The following is a 27,560-nucleotide window of genomic DNA, read 5'->3' as shown; positions in this document are numbered from 1 at the left end:
TGATTGGTGTGATTGAAAATGGTCTCATTCAGTTCACTGATTTGAAGCAAGGAGAGAAGGAAGAGGTTCCACCGATATTTGGACTTGGATCACTGGATTCAAAGTCCAGAGTGCTAAGCATTACACCATGGAAACAAGACCCTTCTTATAGGCTATCTAATGCTCGGAAACTGGCGTTGAAACAGGCCTCTGTGAAAGCCAAGCTGTCCCTCAAACAAAAAACAACTGCAAGGGCTCGTCCAGTAAATGAAACTGGGACCTCTCACACCCGAAGCAAGAATCATACCCCTAGACCAACGAGCCAATAAAAAGCAGCAAGTTTACATGGCAACACTATCTGCTGACTAACCGGCATTCTCTGAAAACGGCCTCTGTCTAAAACCTCAACGCCCTCATAAAACATGAGACAACTGTACGGGCTCACCCGGAATTTATACCTGGGAGCTCTCGTGGCACGAGCGAAAATCATTCTCCTAGAACAGCAAGCCACTGTGCAGGGAAGGTTTTATGTGGTGATACTATCTGCTGACAAACTGGAATTCTTCGAAAGAAGATTTTATGAAAGCCATAATGCCCACCAGTAAAACACAAGACAGCTGCAAGGGCTCGTCCGGGATTTGAACCCGGGACCTCTCGCACCCAAAGCGAGAATCAAACCCCTAGACCAACTAACACACGAAGCTTTCACATGGCATCAGAAGCAGTGCATGGTTGGAAATCTTTATGTAACAATTGAGTCACAACGTACCTTCAAAATCTCATGCATTGAAGCAGGGCTTGTGCGTGAATTCTCTCACCCAAAACCAGACTCGCAGCCCCAGACCGACAAGTTGAGTCACTCGTTTACTTATAAATTTTTGTTGTCCAGCTGTTTCAGTGAGTAAATTGATCTCATCAGTTTCACAGATTTATGCTGCATGGCAAAACCACACATAATGTTACATAAGTGATTGCTGAAGGAGGACCGTGGGAGCATCAAATAGCTATCTAAGTGTATAGTATCGGAACTACTCACTGATTGGTGTGATTGAAAATGGTCTCATTCATTTCACTGATTTAGAGCAAGAAGAGAAGGCAGCGGTTCCACCGAGATTTGAACTCGGATCACTGGATTCAAAGTCCGGAGTGCTAACCATTACACCATGGAACCAAGACACTTTTTAAAGGCTATCTAATGCTCAGAAACAGGTCTTGAAACAGGCCTCTGTGAAATCCAAGCTGTCCCTCAAAACAAAAATCAACTGCATGGGCTCGTCCAGGATTTTAACCCTGGACCTCTCACATCCTAAGCGAGAATCATACACCTAGACCAACTAGCCACTAAAACATGAAGTTTTCACATGGCATCAGAAGCAGTGCATGGTTGGAAATCTTTATGTAACAACTGAGTCAGTACATACCTTCAAAATCTCATGCGTTGAAGCAGGGCTTGTGCGTGAAATCTCCCACCCAAAACCAGACTCGCAGCCCCAGACCGATAAGTTGAGTCACTCATTTACTTATAAATTTTTGTTGTCCAGCTGTTTCAGTGAGTAAATTGATCTCATCAGTTTCACAGATTTATGCTGCATGGCAAAACCACACATTATGTTACATAAGTGATTGCTGAAGGAGGACCTGGGAGCATCAAATTGCTATCTCAGCGTATAGTATCGGAACTACTCACTGATTGGTGTGATTGAAAATGGTCTCATTCATTTCACTGATTTAAAGCAAGAAACAAAGGTAAAGGTGCTAACCATTACACCATGGAAACAAAACCCTTCTTATAGGCTATCTAATGCTCATAAACTGGTGTTGAAACAGGCCTCTGTGAAAGCCAAGCTGTCCCTCAAAGCAAAAAACAACTGCAAAGACTCGTCCAGTAAATGAACCCGGGACCTCTCACACCCGAAGCAAGAATCATACCCCTAGACCAACGAGCCAATAAAAAGCAACAAGTTTACCTGGCAACACTATCTGCTGTCAAACCGGCATTCTCTGAAAACGGCCTCTGTCTAAAACCTCAACGCCCTCATAAAACATGAGACAACTGTACGGGCTCACCCGGAATTTGAACCTGGGAGCTCTCGTGGCACGAGCGAGAATCATTCTCCTAGAACAGCAAGCCACTGTGCAGGGAAGGTTTTATGTGGTGATACTATCTGCTGACAAACTGGAATTCTTCGAAAGAAGTTTTTATGAAAGCCATAATGCCCCCCTGTAAAACACAAGACAGCTGCAAGGGCTCGTCCGGGATTTTTTAGATTTTTTTTGTTTTTAAACCACCTGACAGCAGCACGTGTGAACGAGGACAATTTAGGTGAACTGCACAAAATCTTGACAGACAAAGCATGTCAAGTTTTTAAAGAAATGAACTGGAATTTACCACAGTTTTAATGTTTTTGATTCCAAATGATTTTTAATATGTATTGTATTATGCTTTACCGTGTAAAATTGTAACTGAAATTATTTTTAATAAAAAAAAAAAAAGGCAATGCCTGATCTCATCTGAACTCGGAAGCAAAGCAGGGTTGGGCCTGGTTAGTACTTGGATGGGAGACCGCCTGGGAATACCAGGTGCTGTAAGCTTTTTAAATTCCTTCATTTGCCAAAAAAAAAAAAAGGAATAAATTTTAAAAAGAAAAAAAAAGAGGTAAACTATTGAGTGCCCAAAGGCGTTGTTTCTGTCGGTGCTGGGTCAAGGCAAGCTGAGCGGCTCCTGGTGCTGCGCCTATTTTGAAATAGCCAACTCTTGACTGCTGCTCTCGCTTACGGCCATACCCCCCTGTGCATGTGTGATAGTGGTACATTCCAGGAAGTGTTTGGCTGCAGTTGGTGAGAGAGGCTCACCACATTTTCTTATGTTTAGTTTTTTTTTTGACTCAAATACATTTTTGTTAAACTTTTTTTGTGTTTGTTTAGTTTATCCTCCCAGCAGCGTGAGCTGTTCGGGAGGAGTGTTTTTTATTCCTATTTTTTTTGCAATGGACGGATCTACGGTGACAGACCTGGCAATGGCGGACAGATTTGAAAAGGCAAATGACAATGGACTGGACAGACGACAACGAGAAACAAACCGATCGGAGAAGGAAGCAAGGAAAAGAATTCATCTAAAAGAAGCAACTGTAACAGTGGATATAGGACAAACAACAGAGGTGAGAGCAATGGATTTAATTAAAGCAGTGACGGAGAGGATTGGGGATGGAAAGATTTTGGCTGTAAGACCAAAACAAAACAAGGAATATGAAGTAACACTTGAAAGAGAGGAAGATGCTGATGTGTTAACAGACGTATTGACTATTAAAGGGATAAACTGTACAGTAAAGAGGCTACAAAATCGAGATTATGTTGTCTCCTTCATGCAACTGCCTGTTTATGTTGCTGACAAAGATATTTTAGACAAATTGGATCATTGGGGAGTTTGTCCCATTTCACAAATTAAAAGAAGGTTTTATCCGGGCACAGATATTGAAGATGGGACGAGGTTTGTTAAAACCAGATTCCCCAAAGAAGTGGCGTCCCTCCCGTACAGCACAAGAATAGAGACAGCAGAAGGACCACAATACTTTAGGGTCATGCACAGCCATCAGGTGAAAACTTGCAGGCTGTGCATGAGCCCAGATCATGTGGTGAAAGACTGTCCAGATTTTAAGTGTTTTAAGTGCGAGGAAAGGGGGCATTTCGCAAGGGATTGCGATGCGGTGAAGTGCCCGGATTGTAATAAGGTTTTAAATAAATGTGAATGTTGGATGGGGGAAGAGGAGGAGGAGGTAGAGCAGCAGGTAGACAGACAGATGTATGAAGGAGATAATATACAGTCAGAGAACAAAACAACAACACAAGACAGAAGAACAGAATCTAAAAGTGAAAAACTACAAGAGAATGAGGCTAATGGAAAGGACAGTGTCACTGAACAGGAAGGGACAACATGGACACAAATGGATATGACTGACAGTTTAAGGAATGTTTTGGAAGCAGCAGAATTGAGCAATTTGAATAATAAAGACTTACTACAAGGACAGCAGGAAGACATATTTTGGACACAAATGGACATGACAGACAGTTTTCAAAAGGCATCGGACACAGTGGAGACAAAAGAACAAAGTAATAAGGAGCAAGACGAGTTAGAGGAACATTTACAAAAGGACGGAAACAAAGAGACACAGGTGAAATCATCAAAAAGAAGACGATCGATAAAGATAAAACCTAATTTAGAGACTGCAAGGAAAAAACTGCTAAAAGATGAAGAAATCGAATGCGAAAATAAGTATGAGTTGCTAAAGGGCTTGGAAGAGATGGACTGAGATGATGGTTTTTATGAATGCTTTTATCTTATTTATGGTTTTAGGAATTGTTTCTTTTAATGCAAGAGGGCTTTTAGACATCAGAAAATTTGAAAAAGTGAAAGAAATGTGTAAACGAGAAGATTTTATTACAAGAGACAAACTGGAAGGAAGAATACATGAAGGAAATAAGAAAAAGGTGGAGTGGGGAGATTTTATACAATAATGGGGATGGGAGGCTGGGGAGAGGAGTTGCAATTTTAATAAAAGAAAACAGTGGGGTTTTATGTAAAACAATCTATAATGACAAAGAGGGGAAGTGTATGATATGTGAAATGGAGTATGAGAAGAAAAAAGTAATTATGGTGAACGTTCATGCCCCAACAGAGGAGAACAGAAAGAAAGAGTATTTTAATGTACTAAGAGATTATTTAAAGGAACATGAAAGAGTTATTATCATGGGGGATTTTAACACTGTTTTTAGTAAATTAGAAATGGCTGAGGGAATGGTTTTTAAAACGGATAAGGGGAGAAAAGAACTGAAAATATTAATGGAGGAAATGAATTTAATTGATGTGTGGAGAGAAAGGAATGAACAGACAAAAGAGTACTCAAGAAGACAGTTAGTGGGGAATTTTTTTTTTCAAACAAGAATTGATTTTATTTTATGCACAAGGAATGTTGAAGAGTTTATAAGCAAGATCAAATATGAAGAAACAAGTCTGAGTGACCATAAGCCAATTTTTATGAATCTAGACTGGAGTAATGTGAAAAGAGGGCCAGGGGTATGGGTTTTAAACACAGCGGTTTTAAAGAATGAAGACTATGTTTTAAGTATAAAGGAAATTATTCAAAAGGAAAAAGGGAATGAAATTTATAATGAGGACAAAAGAATGTGGTGGGAGAATGTGAAACATTTAGTTAAAAAGTTTACAATAAAATACTGTAGACAATTACAAAATTGTAAAAAATATAAGGAAAAGGAGCTGAAAGAAAAACTAGAAAACGAATTGAAAATGAGAATGGAAAAGATATACAAAAGATCAAAGAACTGGAAGAAAGACTGAAAGAAATGGAGGAGGAGAAACTTGAAGGAGCAAGATTAAGAAGCAAAGCTAAATTTACAGTGGAGGGGGAAAAGTGCACTTAATTTTTCTTTGATCTAGAGAAGAGAAGAGGAAAGGCAGAAATGGTTAAACAAATAAGGAGCAAAAATGGGAACATAGTAGAACAAAATGAGGAGATTTTGGAAGAAATAAGATCATATTATGAGAAATTGTTTTGCACAGAGGGAGTAAAAGAAAAAGAAAAAAGGGAATTGCTAAAGCTAATCAAATCAAGAGTAGAAGAAGAGGGAAAAAGAGAATGTGACAAGGAGGTAAGAGAAGAAGAAATAAAAAGAGCAATTAGTGGATTGAACAAAAAGAAAAGTCCAGGAATTGATGGGTTGGGAAGTGAATTTTATATTGTTTTTGAAGGTATTTTATCTAGTATTTTAAAGGAAGTATATGATGAGATTTTTGAGAATGGTGGGGTAAATAAAAGAATGGGGATGGGCTTAATGAAGGTGATATACAAAGGAAAGGGGGATAAAGTAGATTTAAAAAATTATAGACCCATAACAATGCTCAATACTGATTTGAAGATTTTAGCAAAAGTTTTAGCTAACAGACTAAAGGAAGTGATGCCAAGCATAATCAAAACAAACCAAGCATATAGTATAAAAGGACAAGACATTGCTGACACAACTATGAGTATTAAAGACACAATAAGATATATAAATGATAAGAAGAAAGATGGTTTTTTAATTAGTCTGGACTTCGAGAAAGCTTTTGATAGAGTGGAGCATGACTTTTTATTTGGAGTGCTAAAGAGTTTTGGTTTTGGGGAAAATTTTATAAAGTGGGTTCAGATTTTATATAGAGGAGCTATAACCAGGATAAAATGCAATGGTTTTTTAACGGACTGTTTTAAAATAACAAGATCAATCAGACAGGGTTATGTGCACTTTTATATGCCTTAGTTGCAGAACCACTGGGATTAGCTGTGAAGCACGAGGAACGAATAAAAGGAATAGAGGTAGAGGGGGGAGTGAATAAAATATTTCAATATGCTGACGATACTACATTAATACTACAAGATCTGGCAAGTGTAAAGCAAGCAATGGAAACGGTACAACATTTTTGCAAGGGTTCAGGAGCTAAAATAAACGAAGATAAAACAGTATATTTGAGATTTGGAGGAACTGAGGCTTTATCTGGACATTTTACGTTCAAGGAAATGGATGAAATTAAAATTTTAGGCATTGTAGTTGGGAGGGATGAAAAGAAAGCAGAAGCAACTATGTGGGAGGAAATGTTAGGAGGGATTGAAAGAAGGCTGAGGTTTTGGAAGTTAATGTCCTTAACTTTGAAGGGGAGGGTTTTAATTTTGAATGTTTTAATGGATGAATGTTCAATAATGATTAGTTCGGAAACGCAAATAAATACATTGAAACCTTTGAACATCCTTAAGGTTTTGAAGAAGTGCACTCAAAGAATGCATCCCGCTTGAGGCATGATGTGACAACTCTGTACTGTAGATAAAAATTTGATTCATTATTTTTTGTAAAAAAAAAAATACTTAGTGTGTTTTCACAAAATATTCTTACAACATTTTCATTTGTGTCGTGTGCCACACCTGCAAAGAGCTGTGCTTCACATTGTGATGCAGCAAACACCAGTTCTTCATCATCTTCAGCAGTGGATCTGGAAGTGCCTGGAGCATAAATCTTAAAAATATTACTGTGAAAAATACACACAGCCAAATGTACAATACGATGGTGCTTACTTACCAGTAGTAAAAAGCTGCCTTTGGGCCATACGTTTGGCTCTAGGTGGAGGTGCAGAGGCAGCAGCAGAAGCCAGTCTTTTCAGGACATACGTCTTGAAAAGTGCCATGTTGGTTTTTGGCCTGGCATCAGCCTTAACCAGGTACCTGATGAGGGCTTGAGCCTCCTTGTTCTGGTCCTCAAACACATCTTTCATGGACCGGCCCTTAAAGTCACCAAACTCCACCATCAAGCACCCTGTATCTCCTTTTGCCCTGGCTTCTGCTTGCATTTCCTGTTTCCTCTGGTACTTCTCTACTTCTTCTGCAATCTTCCTGATGGAGGAAGTGTACTGAAGAAACAGGTGTATGTTTTCTGACAAGGGTGTTGTCTGCAGCTTCTCATCAGAAATGCTAAGCACCAGGTACACCGCATACCCCAGAGCATGCTCTAGGAGCCATCTAAATCTTTGGCCCTGGTACTTGCCAAACTGAATCTTGCAGTGAGCCAGAACTAAAAACTGGTCACTGGGGTCTCCACCATTGCTGCTGACAAAAGCAGTGGCCTCTGCCAGCACCTCTTTCTTGGGTTTGGCCCTTCCAGACTCCCTGCTTACAAGGCGCTCTGCCTCTGCAGATGGCCCCAAGAGGAGTCTGCTTGATGTCGCTGATTGGCGGCGGAAAATCGGGTATGCGTACATTTTTTCTAAAAAAAATATTATAAATAAAATGTTTGTACTTCAGCTATTTAATATAACTATTCTGTTGTGTAATATATCTGAAAACACAAGTAATAAAATAAACAAAATACAATATATGCTTTTAATATTTTTACAATAGATTTATGAAATACAATACAATCTAATTACTAAATATATATCATATATTGTCATGAACAAGTGTTAAACTCAAATGTTTTTAAAGTTTGTGCAGTCGTTTTACTTAAAATAGAATTATTTTAAAAGTATAGAATTATTTGCTAAATTAAATGTTTAAGAAAAAACTTTAACTCTGTATTTAATTCAATTACATTATAAGTAACTGTAACTGTACATTTAAATACAGTAACGTTAACTTTTTAGAGTATATAAAAAGCGATAATAGGGCCCAATATTGCTAGGTCGAATGGGGGCATTATTATTCTAAACAAATATCAGAACATTTTGTTTAATCATTTGACCAAATGGCGATGATTCCACCTTTTCTGATCACTAGCGACATTTTGCTCTGTATTTATCATAGGAAACATTACCGTTTTACAAGTTATGTAGAAAACATCTGCTATAACGTTACATTGCTGTCGATTGTAACTTATCACTTAACAGAAATACACACAGTATAATAAACTAATAATAAAGTAGTGTTACATCTGGCTTACCTGATTCAAAGATGACGATTATAATAAAAGTGTCGTGTGATTGGTCAAAAGTAAGCCATCGAGGAAAAACGCGATTGGTCAAAAATACGTCACAGCAAAAAGAAATGCGATTGGTCAAAAGTAAGCCACTGAAGTGAAACGCGATTGGTCGAAATGACGTCAGCACAAAGACAAACGCGATTGGTCAAAAGTAAGCCACCGAGGTGAGACGTGATTGGCTTATGTGGGCTTACTTTGGGCTTACTTTGGCTCTGTAGACGGGATGCTGCAGGCGCAAGCGAGAGGTAGTGGGATCGATGCCCGCATTTTCCACTTCTGTTTTCATGCCTTTCACACTGCCTTTTATTGCAAAGCTGGTTGCACCTGGAGGGTTTAGAGCGAATTTCCTTACGTCAGCTTTGCCGGTTCTGTATAGTACTAATCATTGCAATCCTTCAGAAGCCCTATCAAGTCACAGTTTTCTTTTATTCGATGGCGCGTCCGCAGTGGGAAATCAAAGCACTAAATATATAGCAGAGTGCTGTCGATTAGGCCATAGGAATCATCACCAGAAGCGATGTGACCACCTGGGAGAAAGATAGCGTTTTGGTCAAATGGAAGCAGGTGGACTTAAGGGTGAAGCGGCTAGGCTTTTTGGGTGACTTTCATTCAACTGACCCTGTGCCTAAAACAGAACAACAACATTGCTTTGCCGAAACCCGGGATCGAACCAGGGACCTTTAGATCTTCAGTCTAACGCTCTCCCAACTGAACTATTTCGGCTGCCATGACACAGCTTTTCTGCAGCAGTGATGTCTGTGAGACCAAGCTGAGCCCTTAAGTGCATCTGAGGCATAAGAGAGTAAAAATTTGGCCAGTACGGGTATCAAACACACGACCTTGTCGTTATTAGCACCACGCTCTAACCAACTGAGCTAAACGGCCGTTTTCTTACCAGTGTGCTGGAAAACCCAGAGTTAGTGTCATTCTTTGGCCTTCAAGTGAACAGGATGCTATTTTAACTTTTTTTGTGCGGTGCTGGCAAAATAAAAACAGGTCCCACCGAGATTTGAACTCGGATCACTGGATTCAAAGTCCAGAGTGCTAACCATTACACCATGGAACCTTAATGATATAGAGCTGCTGCCCGACATGAAGATGATGAATTAAAAAAATGGCCTTGCAGGAAAGTAGCAGAAGGTCCATCCAAGGCAAGGCCAATGTGCATTGATTTCTGAGTAACTCGTCATTCGGCATGCAGGGCTCCTCACACATTTACTGGAGCAGGACTAGGTAGAGCCTTCAAAAGAAAAGCACGCTATTCTAGGCAATATGACGACTAAATGGCAGGCAGGGCAAAGAAGCCACCACAGAACAGATGTGATCTTATTTTTTCTTTTTTGACCACGTCTAAAATGTTCAATTTGGCTTGTGAAAAGGGGAATTAGCTCAAATGGTAGAGCGCTCGCTTTGCGTGTTGGAGTTAGCGGGATCGATGCCCGCATTCTCCACTTGTGTTTTCATGCCTTTCACACTGGCTTTTATTGCAAAGCTGGTTGCACCTGGAGGGTTTAGAGCGATTTTCCTTACGTCAGCTTTGCCGGTTCTGTGCAGTACTAATCATTGCAATCCTTCAGAAGCCCTATCAAGTCACAGTTTTCTTTTATTCAATGGCGCGTCCGCAGTGGGAAATCAAAGCACTAAATATATAGCAGAGTGCTGTCGATTAGCCCATAGGAATCATCACCAGAAGCGATGTGACCACCTGGGAGAAAGATAGCGTTTTGGTCAAATGGAAGCAGGTGGACTTGAGGGTCCTAGAAAACCCATAGTAACTGTTATTCTCTGGCCTTCAAGGGAATAGAATGCTATTTTAGCTTTTTTGTGCAGTGCTGGCAAAAAAAAACAGGTCCCATCTAGATTTGAATTTAGATCGCTGGATGCAGAGTGCTATCCATTACATTATGGAACCTCAAGATGGTGTAGAGCTGCTGCCCGAGATGAAGATGATGAATTAAAAAACTGGCCTTGCAGGAAAGTAGCGGAAGGTCCATCCAAGGCAAGGCCAATGTGCATTGATTTCTGAGTAACTCGTCATTCGGCATGCAGGGCTCCTCACACATTTACTGGAGCATTACTAGGTAGGGCCTTCAAAAGAAAAGCACGCCATTCTAGGCAATTTGACGACTAAATGGCAGGCAGGGTAAAGAAGCCACCACAGAACAGATGTGATCTTATTTTTTCTTTTTCGACCACGTCTAAAATGTTCAATTTTGACTGTGAAAAGGGGAATTAGCTTAAATGGTAGAACGGTCGCTTAGCATGCATGAGAGAGGTAGCTGGATCGATGCCCGCATTATCCACTTCTGTTTTCATGCCTTTCACACTGGCTTTTATTGCAAAGCTGGTTGCACCTGGAGGGTTTAGAGCAAATTTCCTTACGTCAGCTTTGCCGGTTCTGTATAGTACTAATCATTGCAATCCTTCAGAAGCCCTATCAAGTCACAGTTTTCTTTTATTCGATGGCGCGTCCGCAGTGGGAAATCAAAGCACTAAATATATAGCAGAGTGCTGTCGATTAGGCCATAGGAATCATCACCAGAAGCGATGTGACCACCTGGGAGAAAGATAGCGTTTTGGTCAAATGGAAGCAGGTGGACTTAAGGGTGAAGCGGCTAGGCTTTTTGGGTGACTTTCATTCAACTGACCCTGTGCCCAAAACAGAACAACAACATTGCTTTGCCGAAACCCGGGACCGAACCAGGGACCTTTAGAGCTTCAGTCTAACGCTCTCCCAACTGAGCTATTTCGGCTGCCATGACACAGCTTTCCTGCAGCAGGGATGTCTGTGAGACCAAGCTGAGCCCTTAAGTGCATCTGAGGCATAAGAGAGTAAAACTTTGGCCAGTACGGGTATCGAACCCGCGACCTTGGCGTTATTAGCACCACGCTCTAACCAACTGAGCTAACCCGCCGTTTTCTTACCAGTTTGCTGGAAAACCCAGAGTTAGTGTCATTCTTTGGCCTTCAAGGGAACAGGATGCTATTTTAACTTTTTTTGTGCGCTGCTGGCAAAATAAAAACAGGTCCCACCGAGATTTGAACTCGGATCACTGGATTCAGAGTCCAGAGTGCTAACCATTACACCATGGAACCTTAAGATGATATAGAGCTGCTGCCCGACATGAAGATGATGAATGAAAAAAATGGCCTTGCAGGAAAGTAGCAGAAGGTCCATCCAAGGCAAGGCCAATGTGCATTGATTTCTGAGTAACTCGTCATTCGGCATGCAGGGCTCCTCACACATTTACTGGAGCAGTACTAGGTAGGGCCTTCAAAAGAAAAGCACGCCATTCTAGGCAATTTGACGACTAAATGGCAGGCAGGGCAAAGAAGCCACCACAGAACAGATGTGATCTTATTTTTTCTTTTTCGACCACGTCTAAAATGTTCAATTTTGACTTGTGAAAAGGGGAATTAGCTTAAATGGTAGAACGGTCGCTTAGCATGCATGAGAGAGGTAGCTGGATCGATGCCCGCATTATCCACTTCTGTTTTCATGCCTTTCACACTGGCTTTTATTGCAAAGCTGGTTGCACCTGGAGGGTTTAGAGCGAATTTCCTTACGTCAGCTTTGCCGGTTCTGTATAGTACTAATCATTGCAATCCTTCAGAAGCCCTATCAAGTCACAGTTTTCTTTTATTCAATGGCGCGTCCGCAGTGGGAAATCAAAGCACTAAATATATAGCAGAGTGCTGTCAATTAGGCCATAGGAATCATCACCAGAAGCGATGCGACCACCTGGGAGAAAGATAGCGTTTTGGTCAAATGGAAGCAGGTGGACTTAAGGGTGAAGCGGCTAGGCTTTTTGGGTGACTTTCATTCAACTGACCCTGTGCCTAAAACAGAACAACAACATTGCTTTGCCGAAACCCGGGATCGAACCAGGGACCTTTGGATCTTCAGTCTAACGCTCTCCCAACTGAGCTATTTCGGCTGCCATGACACAGCTTTCCTGCAGCAGTGATGTCTGTGAGACCAAGCTGAGCCCTTAAGTGCATCTGAGGCATAAGAGAGTAAAAATTTGGCCAGTACGGGTATCAAACCCACGACCTTGTCGTTATTAGCACCACGCTCTAACCAACTGAGTTAAACGGCCGTTTTCTTACCAGTGTGCTGGAAAACCCAGAGTTAGTGTCATTCTTTGGCCTTCAAGGGAACAGGATGCTATTTTAACTTTTTTTGTGCGCTGCTGGCAAAATAAAAACAGGTCCCACTGAGATTTGAACTCGGATCACTGGATTCAAAGTCCAGAGTGCTAACCATTACACCATGGAACCTTAAGATGATATAGAGCTGCTGCCCGACATGAAGATGATGAATTAAAAAAATGGCCTTGCAGGAAAGTAGCAGAAGGTCCATCCAAGGCAAGGCCAATGTGCATTGATTTCTGAGTAACTCGTCATTCGGCATGCAGGGCTTCTCACACATTTACTGGAGCAGGACTAGGTAGGGCCTTCAAAAGAAAAGCACGCTATTCTAGGCAATTTGACGACTAAATGGCAGGCAGGGCAAAGAAGCCACCACAGAACAGATGTGATCTTATTTTTTCTTTTTTGACCACGTCTAAAATGTTCAATTTGGCTTGTGAAAAGGGGAATTAGCTCAAATGGTAGAGCGCTCGCTTAGCATGTGAGAGGTAGCGGGATCGATGCCCGCATTCTCCACTTGTGCTTTCATGCCTTTCACAGTGGCTTTTATTGCAAAGCTGGTTGCACCTGGAGGGTTTAGAGCGAATTTCCTTACGTCAGCTTTGCCGGTTCTGTGCAGTACTAATCATTGCAATCCTTCAGAAGCCCTATCAAGTCACAGTTTTCTTTTATTCAATGGCGCGTCCGCAGTGGGAAATCAAAGCACTAAATATATAGCAGAGTGCTGTCGATTAGCCCATAGGAATCATCACCAGAAGCGATGTGACCACCTGGGAGAAAGATAGCGTTTTGGTCAAATGGAAGCAGGTGGACTTGAGGGTCCTAGAAAACCCATAGTAACTGTTATTCTCTGGCCTTCAAGGGAATAGAATGCTATTTTAGCTTTTTTGTGCAGTGCTGGCAAAAAAAAACAGGTCCCATCTAGATTTGAATTTAGATCGCTGGATGCAGAGTGCTATCCATTACATTATGGAACCTCAAGATGGTGTAGAGCTGCTGCCCGAGATGAAGATGATGAATTAAAAAACTGGCCTTGCAGGAAAGTAGCGGAAGGTCCATCCAAGGCAAGGCCAATGTGCATTGATTTCTGAGTAACTCGTCATTCGGCATGCAGGGCTCCTCACACATTTACTGGAGCATTACTAGGTAGGGCCTTCAAAAGAAAAGCACGCCATTCTAGGCAATTTGACGACTAAATGGCAGGCAGGGTAAAGAAGCCACCACAGAACAGATGTGATCTTATTTTTTCTTTTTCGACCACGTCTAAAATGTTCAATTTTGACTGTGAAAAGGGGAATTAGCTTAAATGGTAGAACGGTCGCTTAGCATGCATGAGAGAGGTAGCTGGATCGATGCCCGCATTATCCACTTCTGTTTTCATGCCTTTCACACTGGCTTTTATTGCAAAGCTGGTTGCACCTGGAGGGTTTAGAGCGAATTTCCTTACGTCAGCTTTGCCGGTTCTGTATAGTACTAATCATTGCAATCCTTCAGAAGCCCTATCAAGTCACAGTTTTCTTTTATTCGATGGCGCGTCCGCAGTGGGAAATCAAAGCACTAAATATATAGCAGAGTGCTGTCGATTAGGCCATAGGAATCATCACCAGAAGCGATGTGACCACCTGGGAGAAAGATAGCGTTTTGGTCAAATGGAAGCAGGTGGACTTAAGGGTGAAGCGGCTAGGCTTTTTGAGTGACTTTCATTCAACTGACCCTGTGCCCAAAACAGAACAACAACATTGCTTTGCCGAAACCCGGGACCGAACCAGGGACCTTTAGATCTTCAGTCTAACGCTCTCCCAACTGAGCTATTTCGGCTGCCATGACACAGCTTTCCTGCAGCAGGGATGTCTGTGAGACCAAGCTGAGCCCTTAAGTGCATCTGAGGCATAAGAGAGTAAAACTTTGGCCAGTACGGGTATCGAACCCGCGACCTTGGCGTTATTAGCACCACGCTCTAACCAACTGAGCTAACCGGCCGTTTTCTTACCAGTGTGCTGGAAAACCCAGAGTTAGTGTCATTCTTTGGCCTTCAAGGGAACAGGATGCTATTTTAACTTTTTTTGTGCGCTGCTGGCAAAATAAAAACAGGTCCCACCGAGATTTGAACTCGGATCACTGGATTCAGAGTCCAGAGTGCTAACCATTACACCATGGAACCTTAAGATGATATAGAGCTGCTGCCCGACATGAAGATGATGAATTAAAAAAATGGCCTTGCAGGAAAGTAGCAGAAGGTCCATCCAAGGCAAGGCCAATGTGCATTGATTTCTGAGTAACTCGTCATTCGGCATGCAGGGCTTCTCACACATTTACTGGAGCAGGACTAGGTAGGGCCTTCAAAAGAAAAGCACGCTATTCTAGGCAATTTGACGACTAAATGGCAGGCAGGGCAAAGAAGCCACCACAGAACAGATGTGATCTTATTTTTTCTTTTTTGACCACGTCTAAAATGTTCAATTTGGCTTGTGAAAAGGGGAATTAGCTCAAATGGTAGAGCGCTCGCTTAGCATGTGAGAGGTAGCGGGATCGATGCCCGCATTCTCCACTTGTGCTTTCATGCCTTTCACAGTGGCTTTTATTGCAAAGCTGGTTGCACCTGGAGGGTTTAGAGCGAATTTCCTTACGTCAGCTTTGCCGGTTCTGTGCTAGTACTAATCATTGCAATCCTTCAGAAGCCCTATCAAGTCACAGTTTTCTTTTATTCAATGGCGCGTCCGCAGTGGGAAATCAAAGCACTAAATATATAGCAGAGTGCTGTCGATTAGCCCATAGGAATCATCACCAGAAGCGATGTGACCACCTGGGAGAAAGATAGCGTTTTGGTCAAATGGAAGCAGGTGGACTTGAGGGTGAAGCAGCTGGACTTGAGGGTCCTAGAAAACCCATAGTAACTGTTATTCTCTGGCCTTCAAGGGAATAGAATGCTATTTTAGCTTTTTTGTGCAGTGCTGGCAAAAAAAAACAGGTCCCATCTAGATTTGAATTTAGATCGCTGGATGCAGAGTGCTATCCATTACATTATGGAACCTCAAGATGGTGTAGAGCTGCTGCCCGAGATGAAGATGATGAATTAAAAAACTGGCCTTGCAGGAAAGTAGCGGAAGGTCCATCCAAGGCAAGGCCAATGTGCATTGATTTCTGAGTAACTCGTCATTCGGCATGCAGGGCTCCTCACACATTTACTGGAGCATTACTAGGTAGGGCCTTCAAAAGAAAAGCACGCCATTCTAGGCAATTTGACGACTAAATGGCAGGCAGGGCAAAGAAGCCACCACAGAACAGATGTGATCTTATTTTTTCTTTTTCGACCACGTCTAAAATGTTCAATTTTGACTGTGAAAAGGGGAATTAGCTTAAATGGTAGAACGGTCGCTTAGCATGCATGAGAGAGGTAGCTGGATCGATGCCCGCATTATCCACTTCTGTTTTCATGCCTTTCACACTGGCTTTTATTGCAAAGCTGGTTGCACCTGGAGGGTTTAGAGCAAATTTCCTTACGTCAGCTTTGCCGGTTCTGTATAGTACTAATCATTGCAATCCTTCAGAAGCCCTATCAAGTCACAGTTTTCTTTTATTCGATGGCGCGTCCGCAGTGGGAAATCAAAGCACTAAATATATAGCAGAGTGCTGTCGATTAGGCCATAGGAATCATCACCAGAAGCGATGTGACCACCTGGGAGAAAGATAGCGTTTTGGTCAAATGGAAGCAGGTGGACTTAAGGGTGAAGCGGCTAGGCTTTTTGGGTGACTTTCATTCAACTGACCCTGTGCCCAAAACAGAACAACAACATTGCTTTGCCGAAACCCGGGACCGAACCAGGGACCTTTAGATCTTCAGTCTAACGCTCTCCCAACTGAGCTATTTCGGCTGCCATGACACAGCTTTCCTGCAGCAGGGATGTCTGTGAGACCAAGCTGAGCCCTTAAGTGCATCTGAGGCATAAGAGAGTAAAACTTTGGCCAGTACGGGTATCGAACCCGCGACCTTGGCGTTATTAGCACCACGCTCTAACCAACTGAGCTAACCGGCCGTTTTCTTACCAGTGTGCTGGAAAACCCAGAGTTAGTGTCATTCTTTGGCCTTCAAGGGAACAGGATGCTATTTTAACTTTTTTTGTGCGCTGCTGGCAAAATAAAAACAGGTCCCACCGAGATTTGAACTCGGATCACTGGATTCAGAGTCCAGAGTGCTAACCATTACACCATGGAACCTTAAGATGATATAGAGCTGCTGCCCGACATGAAGATGATGAATTAAAAAAATGGCCTTGCAGGAAAGTAGCAGAAGGTCCATCCAAGGCAAGGCCAATGTGCATTGATTTCTGAGTAACTCGTCATTCGGCATGCAGGGCTCCTCACACATTTACTGGAGCAGGACTAGGTAGGGCCTTCAAAAGAAAAGCACGCTATTCTAGGCAATTTGACGACTAAATGGCAGGCAGGGCAAAGAAGCCACCACAGAACAGATGTGATCTTATTTTTTCTTTTTGACCACGTCTAAAATGTTCAATTTGGCTTGTGAAAAGGGGAATTAGCTCACATGGTAGAGCGCTCGCTTAGCATGGAGAAGTAGCGGGATCGATGCCCGCATTCTCCACTTGTGTTTTCATGCCTTTCACAGTGGCTTTTATTGCAAAGCTGGTTGCACCTGGAGGGTTTAGAGCGAATTTCCTTACGTCAGCTTTGCCGGTTCTGTATAGTACTAATCATTGCAATCCTTCAGAAGCCCTATCAAGTCACAGTTTTCTTTTATTCAATGGCGCGTCCGCAGTGGGAAATCAAAGCACTAAATATATAGCAGAGTGCTGTCGATTAGCCCATAGGAATCATCACCAGAAGCGATGTGACCACCTGGGAGAAAGATAGCGTTTTGGTCAAATGGAAGCAGGTGGACTTGAGGGTGAAGCAGCTGGACTTGAGGGTCCTAGAAAACCCATAGTAACTGTTATTCTCTGGCCTTCAATAGAATAGAATGCTATTTTAGCTTTTTTGTGCTGTGCTGGCAAAAAAAAACAGGTCCCATCTAGATTTGAATTTAGATCGCTGGATGCAGAGTGCTATCCATTACATTATGGAACCTCAAGATGGTGTAGAGCTGCTGCCCGAGATGAAGATGATGAATTAAAAAACTGGCCTTGCAGGAAAGTAGCGGAAGGTCCATCCAAGGCAAGGCCAATGTGCATTGATTTCTGAGTAACTTGTCATTCGGCATGCAGGGCTCCTCACACATTTACTGGAGCATTACTAGGTAGGGCCTTCAAAAGAAAAGCATGCCATTCTAGGCAATTTGACGACTAAATGGCAGGCAGGGCAAAGAAGCCACCACAGAACAGATGTGATCTTATTTTTTCTTTTTCGACCACGTCTAAAATGTTCAATTTTGACTGTGAAAAGGGGAAGTAGCTTAAATGGTAGAACGGTCGCTTAGCATGCATGAGAGAGGTAGCTGGATCGATGCCCGCATTATCCACTTCTGTTTTCATGCCTTTCACACTGGCTTTTATTGCAAAGCTGGTTGCACCTGGAGCATTTAGAGCGAATTTCCTTACGTCAGCTTTGCTGGTTCTGTATAGTACTAATCATTGCAATCCTTCAGAAGCCCTATCAAGTCACAGTTTTCTTTTATTCAATGACGCGTCCGCAGTGGGAAATCAAAGCACTAAATATATAGCAGAGTGCTGTCGATTAGCCCATAGGAATCATCACCAGAAGCGATGTGACCACCTGGGAGAAAGATAGCGTTTTGGTCAAATGGAAGCAGGTGGACTTGAGGGTGAAGCAGCTGGACTTGAGGGTCCTAGAAAACCCATAGTAACTGTTATTCTCTGGCCTTCAATGGAATAGAATGCTATTTTAGCTTTTTTGTGCTGTGCTGGCAAAAAAAAACAGGTCCCATCTAGATTTGAATTTAGATCGCTGGATGCAGAGTGCTATCCATTACATTATGGAACCTCAAGATGGTGTAGAGCTGCTGCCCGAGATGAAGATGATGAATTAAAAAACTGGCCTTGCAGGAAAGTAGCGGAAGGTCCATCCAAGGCAAGGCCAATGTGCATTGATTTCTGAGTAACTTGTCATTCGGCATGCAGGGCTCCTCACACATTTACTGGAGCATTACTAGGTAGGGCCTTCAAAAGAAAAGCACGCCATTCTAGGCAATTTGACGACTAAATGGCAGGCAGGGCAAAGAAGCCACCACAGAACAGATGTGATCTTATTTTTTCTTTTTCGACCACGTCTAAAATGTTCAATTTTGACTGTGAAAAGGGGAAGTAGCTTAAATGGTAGAACGGTCGCTTAGCATGCATGAGAGAGGTAGCTGGATCGATGCCCGCATTATCCACTTCTGTTTTCATGCCTTTCACACTGGCTTTTATTGCAAAGCTGGTTGCACCTGGAGGGTTTAGAGCGAATTTCCTTACGTCAGCTTTGCCGGTTCTGTATAGTACTAATCATTGCAATCCTTCAGAAGCCCTATCAAGTCACAGTTTTCTTTTATTCGATGGCGCGTCCGCAGTGGGAAATCAAAGCACTAAATATATAGCAGAGTGCTGTCGATTAGGCCATAGGAATCATCACCAGAAGCGATGTGACCACCTGGGAGAAAGATAGCGTTTTGGTCAAATGGAAGCAGGTGGACTTAAGGGTGAAGCGGCTAGGCTTTTTGGGTGACTTTCATTCAACTGACCCTGTGCCCAAAACAGAACAACAACATTGCTTTGCCGAAACCCGGGATCGAACCAGGGACCTTTAGATCTTCAGTCTAACGCTCTCCCAACTGAGCTATTTCGGCTGCCATGACACAGCTTTCCTGCAGCAGGGATGTCTGTGAGACCAAGCTGAGCCCTTAAGTGCATCTGAGGCATAAGAGAGTAAAAATTTGGCCAGTACGGGTATCGAACCCGCGACCTTGGCGTTATTAGCACCACGCTCTAACCAACTGAGCTAACCGGCCGTTTTCTTACCACTTTGCTGGAAAACCCAGAGTTACTGTCATTCTTTGGCCTTCAAGGGAACAGGATGCTATTTTAACTTTTTTTGTGCGGTGCTGGCAAAAAAAAAAAACAGGTCCCACCGAGATTTGAACTCGGAACACTGGATTCAGAGTCCAGAGTGCTAACCATTACACCATGGAAGCTTTAGATGATATAGAGCTGCTGCCCGACATGAAGATGATGAATTAAAAAAATGGCCTTGCAGGAAAGTAGCAGAAGGTCCATCCAAGGCAAGGCCAATGTGCATTGATTTCTGAGTAACTCGTCATTCGGCATGCAGGGCTCCTCACACATTTACTGGAGCAGGACTAGGTAGGGCCTTCAAAAGAAAAGCACGCTATTCTAGGCAATTTGACGACTAAATGGCAGGCAGGGCAAAGAAGCCACCACAGAACAGATGTGATCTTATTTTTTCTTTTTTGACCACGTCTAAAATGTTCAATTTGGCTTGTGAAAAGGGGAATTAGCTCACATGGTAGAGCGCTCGCTTAGCATGGAGAGGTAGCGGGATCGATGCCCGCATTCTCCACTTGTGTTTTCATGCCTTTCACAGTGGCTTTTATTGCAAAGCTGGTTGCACCTGGAGGGTTTAGAGCGAATTTCCTTACGTCAGCTTTGCCGGTTCTGTGTAGTACTAATCATTGCAATCCTTCAGAAGCCCTATCAAGTCACAGTTTTCTTTTATTCAATGGCGCGTCCGCAGTGGGAAATCAAAGCACTAAATATATAGCAGAGTGCTGTCGATTAGCCCATAGGAATCATCACCAGAAGCGATGTGACCACCTGGGAGAAAGATAGCGTTTTGGTCAAATGGAAGCAGGTGGACTTGAGGGTGAAGCAGCTGGACTTGAGGGTCCTAGAAAACCCATAGTAACTGTTATTCTCTGGCCTTCAAGGGAATAGAATGCTATTTTAGCTTTTTTGTGCAGTGCTGGCAAAAAAAAACAGGTCCCATCTAGATTTGAATTTAGATCGCTGGATGCAGAGTGCTATCCATTACATTATGGAACCTCAAGATGGTGTAGAGCTGCTGCCCGAGATGAAGATGATGAATTAAAAAACTGGCCTTGCAGGAAAGTAGCGGAAGGTCCATCCAAGGCAAGGCCAATGTGCATTGATTTCTGAGTAACTCGTCATTCGGCATGCAGGGCTCCTCACACATTTACTGGAGCATTACTAGGTAGGGCCTTCAAAAGAAAAGCACGCCATTCTAGGCAATTTGACGACTAAATGGCAGGCAGGGCAAAGAAGCCACCACAGAACAGATGTGATCTTATTTTTTCTTTTTCGACCACGTCTAAAATGTTCAATTTTGACTGTGAAAAGGGGAATTAGCTTAAATGGTAGAACGGTCGCTTAGCATGCATGAGAGAGGTAGCTGGATCGATGCCCGCATTATCCACTTCTGTTTTCATGCCTTTCACACTGGCTTTTATTGCAAAGCTGGTTGCACCTGGAGCGTTTAGAGCGAATTTCCTTACGTCAGCTTTGCTGGTTCTGTATAGTACTAATCATTGCAATCCTTCAGAAGCCCTATCAAGTCACAGTTTTCTTTTATTCGATGGCGCGTCCGCAGTGGGAAATCAAAGCACTAAATATATAGCAGAGTGCTGTCAATTAGGCCATAGGAATCATCACCAGAAGCGATGTGACCACCTGGGAGAAAGATAGCGTTTTGGTCAAATGGAAGCAGGTGGACTTAAGGGTGAAGCGGCTAGGCTTTTTGGGTGACTTTCATTCAACTGACCCTGTGCCCAAAACAGAACAACAACATTGCTTTGCCGAAACCCGGGACCGAACCAGGGACCTTTAGATCTTCAGTCTAACGCTCTCCCAACTGAGCTATTTCGGCTGCCATGACACAGCTTTCCTGCAGCAGGGATGTCTGTGAGACCAAGCTGAGCCCTTAAGTGCATCTGAGGCATAAGAGAGTAAAACTTTGGCCAGTACGGGTATCGAACCCGCGACCTTGGCGTTATTAGCACCACGCTCTAACCAACTGAGCTAACCGGCCGTTTTCTTACCAGTGTGCTGGAAAACCCAGAGTTAGTGTCATTCTTTGGCCTTCAAGGGAACAGGATGCTATTTTAACTTTTTTTGTGCGCTGCTGGCAAAATAAAAACAGGTCCCACCGAGATTTGAACTCGGATCACTGGATTCAGAGTCCAGAGTGCTAACCATTACACCATGGAACCTTAAGATGATATAGAGCTGCTGCCCGACATGAAGATGATGAATTAAAAAAATGGCCTTGCAGGAAAGTAGCAGAAGGTCCATCCAAGGCAAGGCCAATGTGCATTGATTTCTGAGTAACTCGTCATTCGGCATGCAGGGCTCCTCACACATTTACTGGAGCAGGACTAGGTAGGGCCTTCAAAAGAAAAGCACGCTATTCTAGGCAATTTGACGACTAAATGGCAGGCAGGGCAAAGAAGCCACCACAGAACAGATGTGATCTTATTTTTTCTTTTTTGACCACGTCTAAAATGTTCAATTTGGCTTGTGAAAAGGGGAATTAGCTCAAATGGTAGAGCGCTCGCTTAGCATGTGAGAGGTAGCGGGATCGATGCCCGCATTCTCCACTTGTGTTTTCATGCCTTTCACAGTGGCTTTTATTGCAAAGCTGGTTGCACCTGGAGGGTTTAGAGCGAATTTCCTTACGTCAGCTTTGCCGGTTCTGTGTAGTACTAATCATTGCAATCCTTCAGAAGCCCTATCAAGTCACAGTTTTCTTTTATTCAATGGCGCGTCCGCAGTGGGAAATCAAAGCACTAAATATATAGCAGAGTGCTGTCGATTAGCCCATAGGAATCATCACCAGAAGCGATGTGACCACCTGGGAGAAAGATAGCGTTTTGGTCAAATGGAAGCAGGTGGACTTGAGGGTGAAGCAGCTGGACTTGAGGGTCCTAGAAAACCCATAGTAACTGTTATTCTCTGGCCTTCAAGGGAATAGAATGCTATTTTAGCTTTTTTGTGCTGTGCTGGCAAAAAAAAAACAGGTCCCATCTAGATTTGAATTTAGATCGCTGGATGCAGAGTGCTATCCATTACATTATGGAACCTCAAGATGGTGTAGAGCTGCTGCCCGAGATGAAGATGATGAATTAAAAAACTGGCCTTGCAGGAAAGTAGCGGAAGGTCCATCCAAGGCAAGGACAATGTGCATTGATTTCTGAGTAACTCGTCATTCGGCATGCAGGGCTCCTCACACATTTACTGGAGCATTACTAGGTAGGGCCTTCAAAAGAAAAGCACGCCATTCTAGGCAATTTGACGACTAAATGGCAGGCAGGCTAAAGAAGCCACCACAGAACAGATGTGATATTATTTTTTCTTTTTCGACCACGTCTAAAATGTTCAATTTTGACTGTGAAAAGGGGAATTAGCTTAAATGGTAGAACGGTCACTTAGCATGCATGAGAGAGGTAGCTGGATCGATGACCGCATTATCCACTTCTGTTTTCATGCCTTTCACACTGGCTTTTATTGCAAAGCTGGTTGCACCTGGAGGGTTTAGAGCGAATTTCCTTACGTCAGCTTTGCCGGTTCTGTATAGTACTAATCATTGCAATCCTTCAGAAGCCCTATCAAGTCACAGTTTTCTTTTATTCGATGGCGCGTCCGCAGTGGGAAATCAAAGCACTAAATATATAGCAGAGTGCTGTCGATTAGGCCATAGGAATCATCACCAGAAGCGATGTGACCACCTGGGAGAAAGATAGCGTTTTGGTCAAATGGAAGCAGGTGGACTTAAGGGTGAAGCGGCTAGGCTTTTTGGGTGACTTTCATTCAACTGACCCTGTGCCCAAAACAGAACAACAACATTGCTTTGCCGAAACCCGGGATCGAACCAGGGACCTTTAGATCTTCAGTCTAACGCTCTCCCAACTGAGCTATTTCGGCTGCCATGACACAGCTTTCCTGCAGCAGGGATGTCTGTGAGACCAAGCTGAGCCCTTAAGTGCATCTGAGGCATAAGAGAGTAAAAATTTGGCCAGTACGGGTATCGAACCCGCGACCTTGGCGTTATTAGCACCACGCTCTAACCAACTGAGCTAACCGGCCGTTTTCTTACCAGTGTGCTGGAAAACCCAGAGTTAGTGTCATTCTTTGGCCTTCAAGGGAACAGGATGCTATTTTAACTTTTTTTGTGCGCTGCTGGCAAAATAAAAACAGGTCCCACTGAGATTTGAACTCGGATCACTGGATTCAGAGTCCAGAGTGCTAACCATTACACCATGGAACCTTAAGATGATATAGAGCTGCTGCCCGACATGAAGATGATGAATTAAAAAAATGGCCTTGCAGGAAAGTAGCAGAAGGTCCATCCAAGGCAAGGCCAATGTGCATTGATTTCTGAGTAACTCGTCATTCGGCATGCAGGGCTTCCTCACACATTTACTGGAGCAGGACTAGGTAGGGCCTTCAAAAGAAAAGCACGCTATTCTAGGCAATTTGACGACTAAATGGCAGGCAGGGCAAAGAAGCCACCACAGAACAGATGTGATCTTATTTTTTCTTTTTTGACCACGTCTAAAATGTTCAATTTGGCTTGTGAAAAGGGGAATTAGCTCAAATGGTAGAGCGCTCGCTTAGCATGTGAGAGGTAGCGGGATCGATGCCCGCATTCTCCACTTGTGTTTTCATGCCTTTCACAGTGGCTTTTATTGCAAAGCTGGTTGCACCTGGAGGGTTTAGAGCGAATTTCCTTACGTCAGCTTTGCCGGTTCTGTGTAGTACTAATCATTGCAATCCTTCAGAAGCCCTATCAAGTCACAGTTTTCTTTTATTCAATGGCGCGTCCGCAGTGGGAAATCAAAGCACTAAATATATAGCAGAGTGCTGTCGATTAGCCCATAGGAATCATCACCAGAAGCGATGTGACCACCTGGGAGAAAGATAGCGTTTTGGTCAAATGGAAGCAGGTGGACTTGAGGGTGAAGCAGCTGGACTTGAGGGTCCTAGAAAACCCATAGTAACTGTTATTCTCTGGCCTTCAAGGGAATAGAATGCTATTTTAGCTTTTTTGTGCATGTGCTGGCAAAAAAAAACAGGTCCCATCTAGATTTGAATTTAGATCGCTGGATGCAGAGTGCTATCCATTACATTATGGAACCTCAAGATGGTGTAGAGCTGCTGCCCGAGATGAAGATGATGAATTAAAAAACTGGCCTTGCAGGAAAGTAGCGGAAGGTCCATCCAAGGCAAGGCCAATGTGCATTGATTTCTGAGTAACTCGTCATTCGGCATGCAGGGCTCCTCACACATTTACTGGAGCATTACTAGGTAGGGCCTTCAAAAGAAAAGCACGCCATTCTAGGCAATTTGACGACTAAATGGCAGGCAGGGCTAAAGAAGCCACCACAGAACAGATGTGATCTTATTTTTTCTTTTTCGACCACGTCTAAAATGTTCAATTTTGACTGTGAAAAGGGGAATTAGCTTAAATGGTAGAACGGTCGCTTAGCATGCATGAGAGAGGTAGCTGGATCGATGCCCGCATTATCCACTTCTGTTTTCATGCCTTTCACACTGGCTTTTATTGCAAAGCTGGTTGCACCTGGAGGGTTTAGAGCGAATTTCCTTACGTCAGCTTTGCCGGTTCTGTATAGTACTAATCATTGCAATCCTTCAGAAGCCCTATCAAGTCACAGTTTTCTTTTATTCGATGGCGCGTCCGCAGTGGGAAATCAAAGCACTAAATATATAGCAGAGTGCTGTCGATTAGGCCATAGGAATCATCACCAGAAGCGATGTGACCACCTGGGAGAAAGATAGCGTTTTGGTCAAATGGAAGCAGGTGGACTTAAGGGTGAAGCGGCTAGGCTTTTTGGGTGACTTTCATTCAACTGACCCTGTGCCCAAAACAGAACAACAACATTGCTTTGCCGAAACCCGGGATCGAACCAGGGACCTTTAGATCTTCAGTCTAACGCTCTCCCAACTGAGCTATTTCGGCTGCCATGACACAGCTTTCCTGCAGCAGTGATGTCTGTGAGATCAAGCTGAGCCCTTAAGTGCATCTGAGGCATAAGAGAGTAAAAATTTGGCCAGTACGGGTATCAAACCCTCGACCTTGTCGTTATTAGCACCACGCTCTAACCAACTGAGCTAAACGGCCGTTTTCTTACCAGTGTGCTGGAAAACCCAGAGTTAGTGTCATTCTTTGGCCTTCAAGGGAACAGGATGCTATTTTAACTTTTTTTGTGCGCTGCTGGCAAAATAAAAACAGGTCCCACTGAGATTTGAACTCGGATCACTGGATTCAAAGTCCAGAGTGCTAACCATTACACCATGGAACCTTAAGATGATATAGAGCTGCTGCCCGACATGAAGATGATGAATTAAAAAAATGGCCTTGCAGGAAAGTAGCAGAAGGTCCATCCAAGGCAAGGCCAATGTGCATTGATTTCTGAGTAACTCGTCATTCGGCATGCAGGGCTTCTCACACATTTACTGGAGCAGGACTAGGTAGGGCCTTCAAAAGAAAAGCACGCTATTCTAGGCAATTTGACGACTAAATGGCAGGCAGGGCAAAGAAGCCACCACAGAACAGATGTGATCTTATTTTTTCTTTTTTGACCACGTCTAAAATAATCAATTTGGTTTGTGAAAAGGGGAATTAGCTCAAATGGTAGAGCGCTCGCTTAGCATGTGAGAGGTAGCGGGATCGATGCCCGCATTCTCCACTTGTGTTTTCATGCCTTTCACAGTGGCTTTTATTGCAAAGCTGGTTGCACCTGGAGGGTTTAGAGCAAATTTCCTTACATCAGCTTTGCCGGTTCTGTGTAGTACTAATCATTGCAATCCTTCAGAAGCCCTATCAAGTCACAGTTTTCTTTTATTCAATGGCGCGTCCGCAGTGGGAAATCAAAGCACTAAATATATAGCAGAGTGCTGTCGATTAGCCCATAGGAATCATCACCAGAAGCGATGTGACCACCTGGGAGAAAGATAGCGTTTTGGTCAAATGGAAGCAGGTGGACTTGAGGGTGAAGCAGCTGGACTTGAGGGTCCTAGAAAACCCATAGTAACTGTTATTCTCTGGCCTTCAAGGGAATAGAATGCTATTTTAGCTTTTTTGTGCTGTGCTGGCAAAAAAAAAACAGGTCCCATCTAGATTTGAATTTAGATCGCTGGATGCAGAGTGCTATCCATTACATTATGGAACCTCAAGATGGTGTAGAGCTGCTGCCCGAGATGAAGATGATGAATTAAAAAACTGGCCTTGCAGGAAAGTAGCGGAAGGTCCATCCAAGGCAAGGCCAATGTGCATTGATTTCTGAGTAACTTGTCATTCGGCATGCAGGGCTCCTCACACATTTACTGGAGCATTACTAGGTAGGGCCTTCAAAAGAAAAGCACGCCATTCTAGGCAATTTGACGACTAAATGGCAGGCAGGCTAAAGAAGCCACCACAGAACAGATGTGATATTATTTTTTCTTTTTCGACCACGTCTAAAATGTTCAATTTTGACTGTGAAAAGGGGAATTAGCTTAAATGGTAGAACGGTCGCTTAGCATGCATGAGAGAGGTAGCTGGATCGATGCCCGCATTATCCACTTCTGTTTTCATGCCTTTCACACTGGCTTTTATTGCAAAGCTGGTTGCACCTGGAGGGTTTAGAGCAAATTTCCTTACGTCAGCTTTGCCGGTTCTGTATAGTACTAATCATTGCAATCCTTCAGAAGCCCTATCAAGTCACAGTTTTCTTTTATTCGATGGCGCGTCCGCAGTGGGAAATCAAAGCACTAAATATATAGCAGAGTGCTGTCGATTAGGCCATAGGAATCATCACCAGAAGCGATGTGACCACCTGGGAGAAAGATAGCGTTTTGGTCAAATGGAAGCAGGTGGACTTAAGGGTGAAGCGGCTAGGCTTTTTGGGTGACTTTCATTCAACTGACCCTGTGCCC

The 27,560-nt window shown here is 43.2% G+C and overlaps 25 non-coding genes across 25 annotated transcripts; all 25 read right to left on the bottom strand.

Moving 5' to 3' along the window:
* Positions 1-1,078: 1,078 nt before the first annotated feature.
* On the bottom strand, positions 1,079-1,150 carry trnaq-uug (transfer RNA glutamine (anticodon UUG)). The gene has a single exon. It is a non-coding gene; the product is annotated as a tRNA-Gln (tRNA).
* Positions 1,151-9,140: 7,990 nt separating this feature from the next.
* On the bottom strand, positions 9,141-9,213 carry trnaf-gaa (transfer RNA phenylalanine (anticodon GAA)). The gene has a single exon. It is a non-coding gene; the product is annotated as a tRNA-Phe (tRNA).
* Positions 9,214-9,484: 271 nt separating this feature from the next.
* Positions 9,485-9,556, bottom strand: trnaq-uug (transfer RNA glutamine (anticodon UUG)). Its single transcript has one exon. It is a non-coding gene; the product is annotated as a tRNA-Gln (tRNA).
* A 1,614-nt stretch (positions 9,557-11,170) lies between these two features.
* Positions 11,171-11,243, bottom strand: trnaf-gaa (transfer RNA phenylalanine (anticodon GAA)). The gene has a single exon. It is a non-coding gene; the product is annotated as a tRNA-Phe (tRNA).
* Positions 11,244-11,331: 88 nt separating this feature from the next.
* trnai-aau (transfer RNA isoleucine (anticodon AAU)) lies at positions 11,332-11,405 on the bottom strand. The gene has a single exon. It is a non-coding gene; the product is annotated as a tRNA-Ile (tRNA).
* Positions 11,406-11,514: 109 nt separating this feature from the next.
* On the bottom strand, positions 11,515-11,586 carry trnaq-cug (transfer RNA glutamine (anticodon CUG)). The gene has a single exon. It is a non-coding gene; the product is annotated as a tRNA-Gln (tRNA).
* Positions 11,587-12,355: 769 nt separating this feature from the next.
* On the bottom strand, positions 12,356-12,428 carry trnaf-gaa (transfer RNA phenylalanine (anticodon GAA)). The gene has a single exon. It is a non-coding gene; the product is annotated as a tRNA-Phe (tRNA).
* A 271-nt stretch (positions 12,429-12,699) lies between these two features.
* Positions 12,700-12,771, bottom strand: trnaq-uug (transfer RNA glutamine (anticodon UUG)). The gene has a single exon. It is a non-coding gene; the product is annotated as a tRNA-Gln (tRNA).
* A 1,616-nt stretch (positions 12,772-14,387) lies between these two features.
* On the bottom strand, positions 14,388-14,460 carry trnaf-gaa (transfer RNA phenylalanine (anticodon GAA)). Its single transcript has one exon. It is a non-coding gene; the product is annotated as a tRNA-Phe (tRNA).
* Positions 14,461-14,548: 88 nt separating this feature from the next.
* Positions 14,549-14,622, bottom strand: trnai-aau (transfer RNA isoleucine (anticodon AAU)). Its single transcript has one exon. It is a non-coding gene; the product is annotated as a tRNA-Ile (tRNA).
* Positions 14,623-14,731: 109 nt separating this feature from the next.
* On the bottom strand, positions 14,732-14,803 carry trnaq-cug (transfer RNA glutamine (anticodon CUG)). Its single transcript has one exon. It is a non-coding gene; the product is annotated as a tRNA-Gln (tRNA).
* Positions 14,804-16,441: 1,638 nt separating this feature from the next.
* Positions 16,442-16,514, bottom strand: trnaf-gaa (transfer RNA phenylalanine (anticodon GAA)). The gene has a single exon. It is a non-coding gene; the product is annotated as a tRNA-Phe (tRNA).
* An 88-nt stretch (positions 16,515-16,602) lies between these two features.
* Positions 16,603-16,676, bottom strand: trnai-aau (transfer RNA isoleucine (anticodon AAU)). The gene has a single exon. It is a non-coding gene; the product is annotated as a tRNA-Ile (tRNA).
* A 109-nt stretch (positions 16,677-16,785) lies between these two features.
* trnaq-cug (transfer RNA glutamine (anticodon CUG)) lies at positions 16,786-16,857 on the bottom strand. The gene has a single exon. It is a non-coding gene; the product is annotated as a tRNA-Gln (tRNA).
* Positions 16,858-19,365: 2,508 nt separating this feature from the next.
* Positions 19,366-19,438, bottom strand: trnaf-gaa (transfer RNA phenylalanine (anticodon GAA)). The gene has a single exon. It is a non-coding gene; the product is annotated as a tRNA-Phe (tRNA).
* Positions 19,439-19,526: 88 nt separating this feature from the next.
* On the bottom strand, positions 19,527-19,600 carry trnai-aau (transfer RNA isoleucine (anticodon AAU)). Its single transcript has one exon. It is a non-coding gene; the product is annotated as a tRNA-Ile (tRNA).
* A 111-nt stretch (positions 19,601-19,711) lies between these two features.
* On the bottom strand, positions 19,712-19,783 carry trnaq-cug (transfer RNA glutamine (anticodon CUG)). The gene has a single exon. It is a non-coding gene; the product is annotated as a tRNA-Gln (tRNA).
* A 1,636-nt stretch (positions 19,784-21,419) lies between these two features.
* On the bottom strand, positions 21,420-21,492 carry trnaf-gaa (transfer RNA phenylalanine (anticodon GAA)). The gene has a single exon. It is a non-coding gene; the product is annotated as a tRNA-Phe (tRNA).
* An 88-nt stretch (positions 21,493-21,580) lies between these two features.
* trnai-aau (transfer RNA isoleucine (anticodon AAU)) lies at positions 21,581-21,654 on the bottom strand. The gene has a single exon. It is a non-coding gene; the product is annotated as a tRNA-Ile (tRNA).
* A 109-nt stretch (positions 21,655-21,763) lies between these two features.
* Positions 21,764-21,835, bottom strand: trnaq-cug (transfer RNA glutamine (anticodon CUG)). The gene has a single exon. It is a non-coding gene; the product is annotated as a tRNA-Gln (tRNA).
* Positions 21,836-23,473: 1,638 nt separating this feature from the next.
* trnaf-gaa (transfer RNA phenylalanine (anticodon GAA)) lies at positions 23,474-23,546 on the bottom strand. The gene has a single exon. It is a non-coding gene; the product is annotated as a tRNA-Phe (tRNA).
* An 88-nt stretch (positions 23,547-23,634) lies between these two features.
* On the bottom strand, positions 23,635-23,708 carry trnai-aau (transfer RNA isoleucine (anticodon AAU)). The gene has a single exon. It is a non-coding gene; the product is annotated as a tRNA-Ile (tRNA).
* Positions 23,709-23,817: 109 nt separating this feature from the next.
* trnaq-cug (transfer RNA glutamine (anticodon CUG)) lies at positions 23,818-23,889 on the bottom strand. The gene has a single exon. It is a non-coding gene; the product is annotated as a tRNA-Gln (tRNA).
* A 1,640-nt stretch (positions 23,890-25,529) lies between these two features.
* On the bottom strand, positions 25,530-25,602 carry trnaf-gaa (transfer RNA phenylalanine (anticodon GAA)). The gene has a single exon. It is a non-coding gene; the product is annotated as a tRNA-Phe (tRNA).
* A 271-nt stretch (positions 25,603-25,873) lies between these two features.
* trnaq-uug (transfer RNA glutamine (anticodon UUG)) lies at positions 25,874-25,945 on the bottom strand. The gene has a single exon. It is a non-coding gene; the product is annotated as a tRNA-Gln (tRNA).
* Between the last annotated feature and the right edge of the window lie 1,615 nt (positions 25,946-27,560).

This window comes from Danio aesculapii, chromosome 4, assembly GCF_903798145.1.
Source record: "Danio aesculapii chromosome 4, fDanAes4.1, whole genome shotgun sequence".
NCBI lineage: Eukaryota > Metazoa > Chordata > Actinopteri > Cypriniformes > Danionidae > Danio > Danio aesculapii.
Note: the sequence above shows the minus strand (reverse complement) of the source record. Positions and strands in the feature narration are given on the sequence as shown.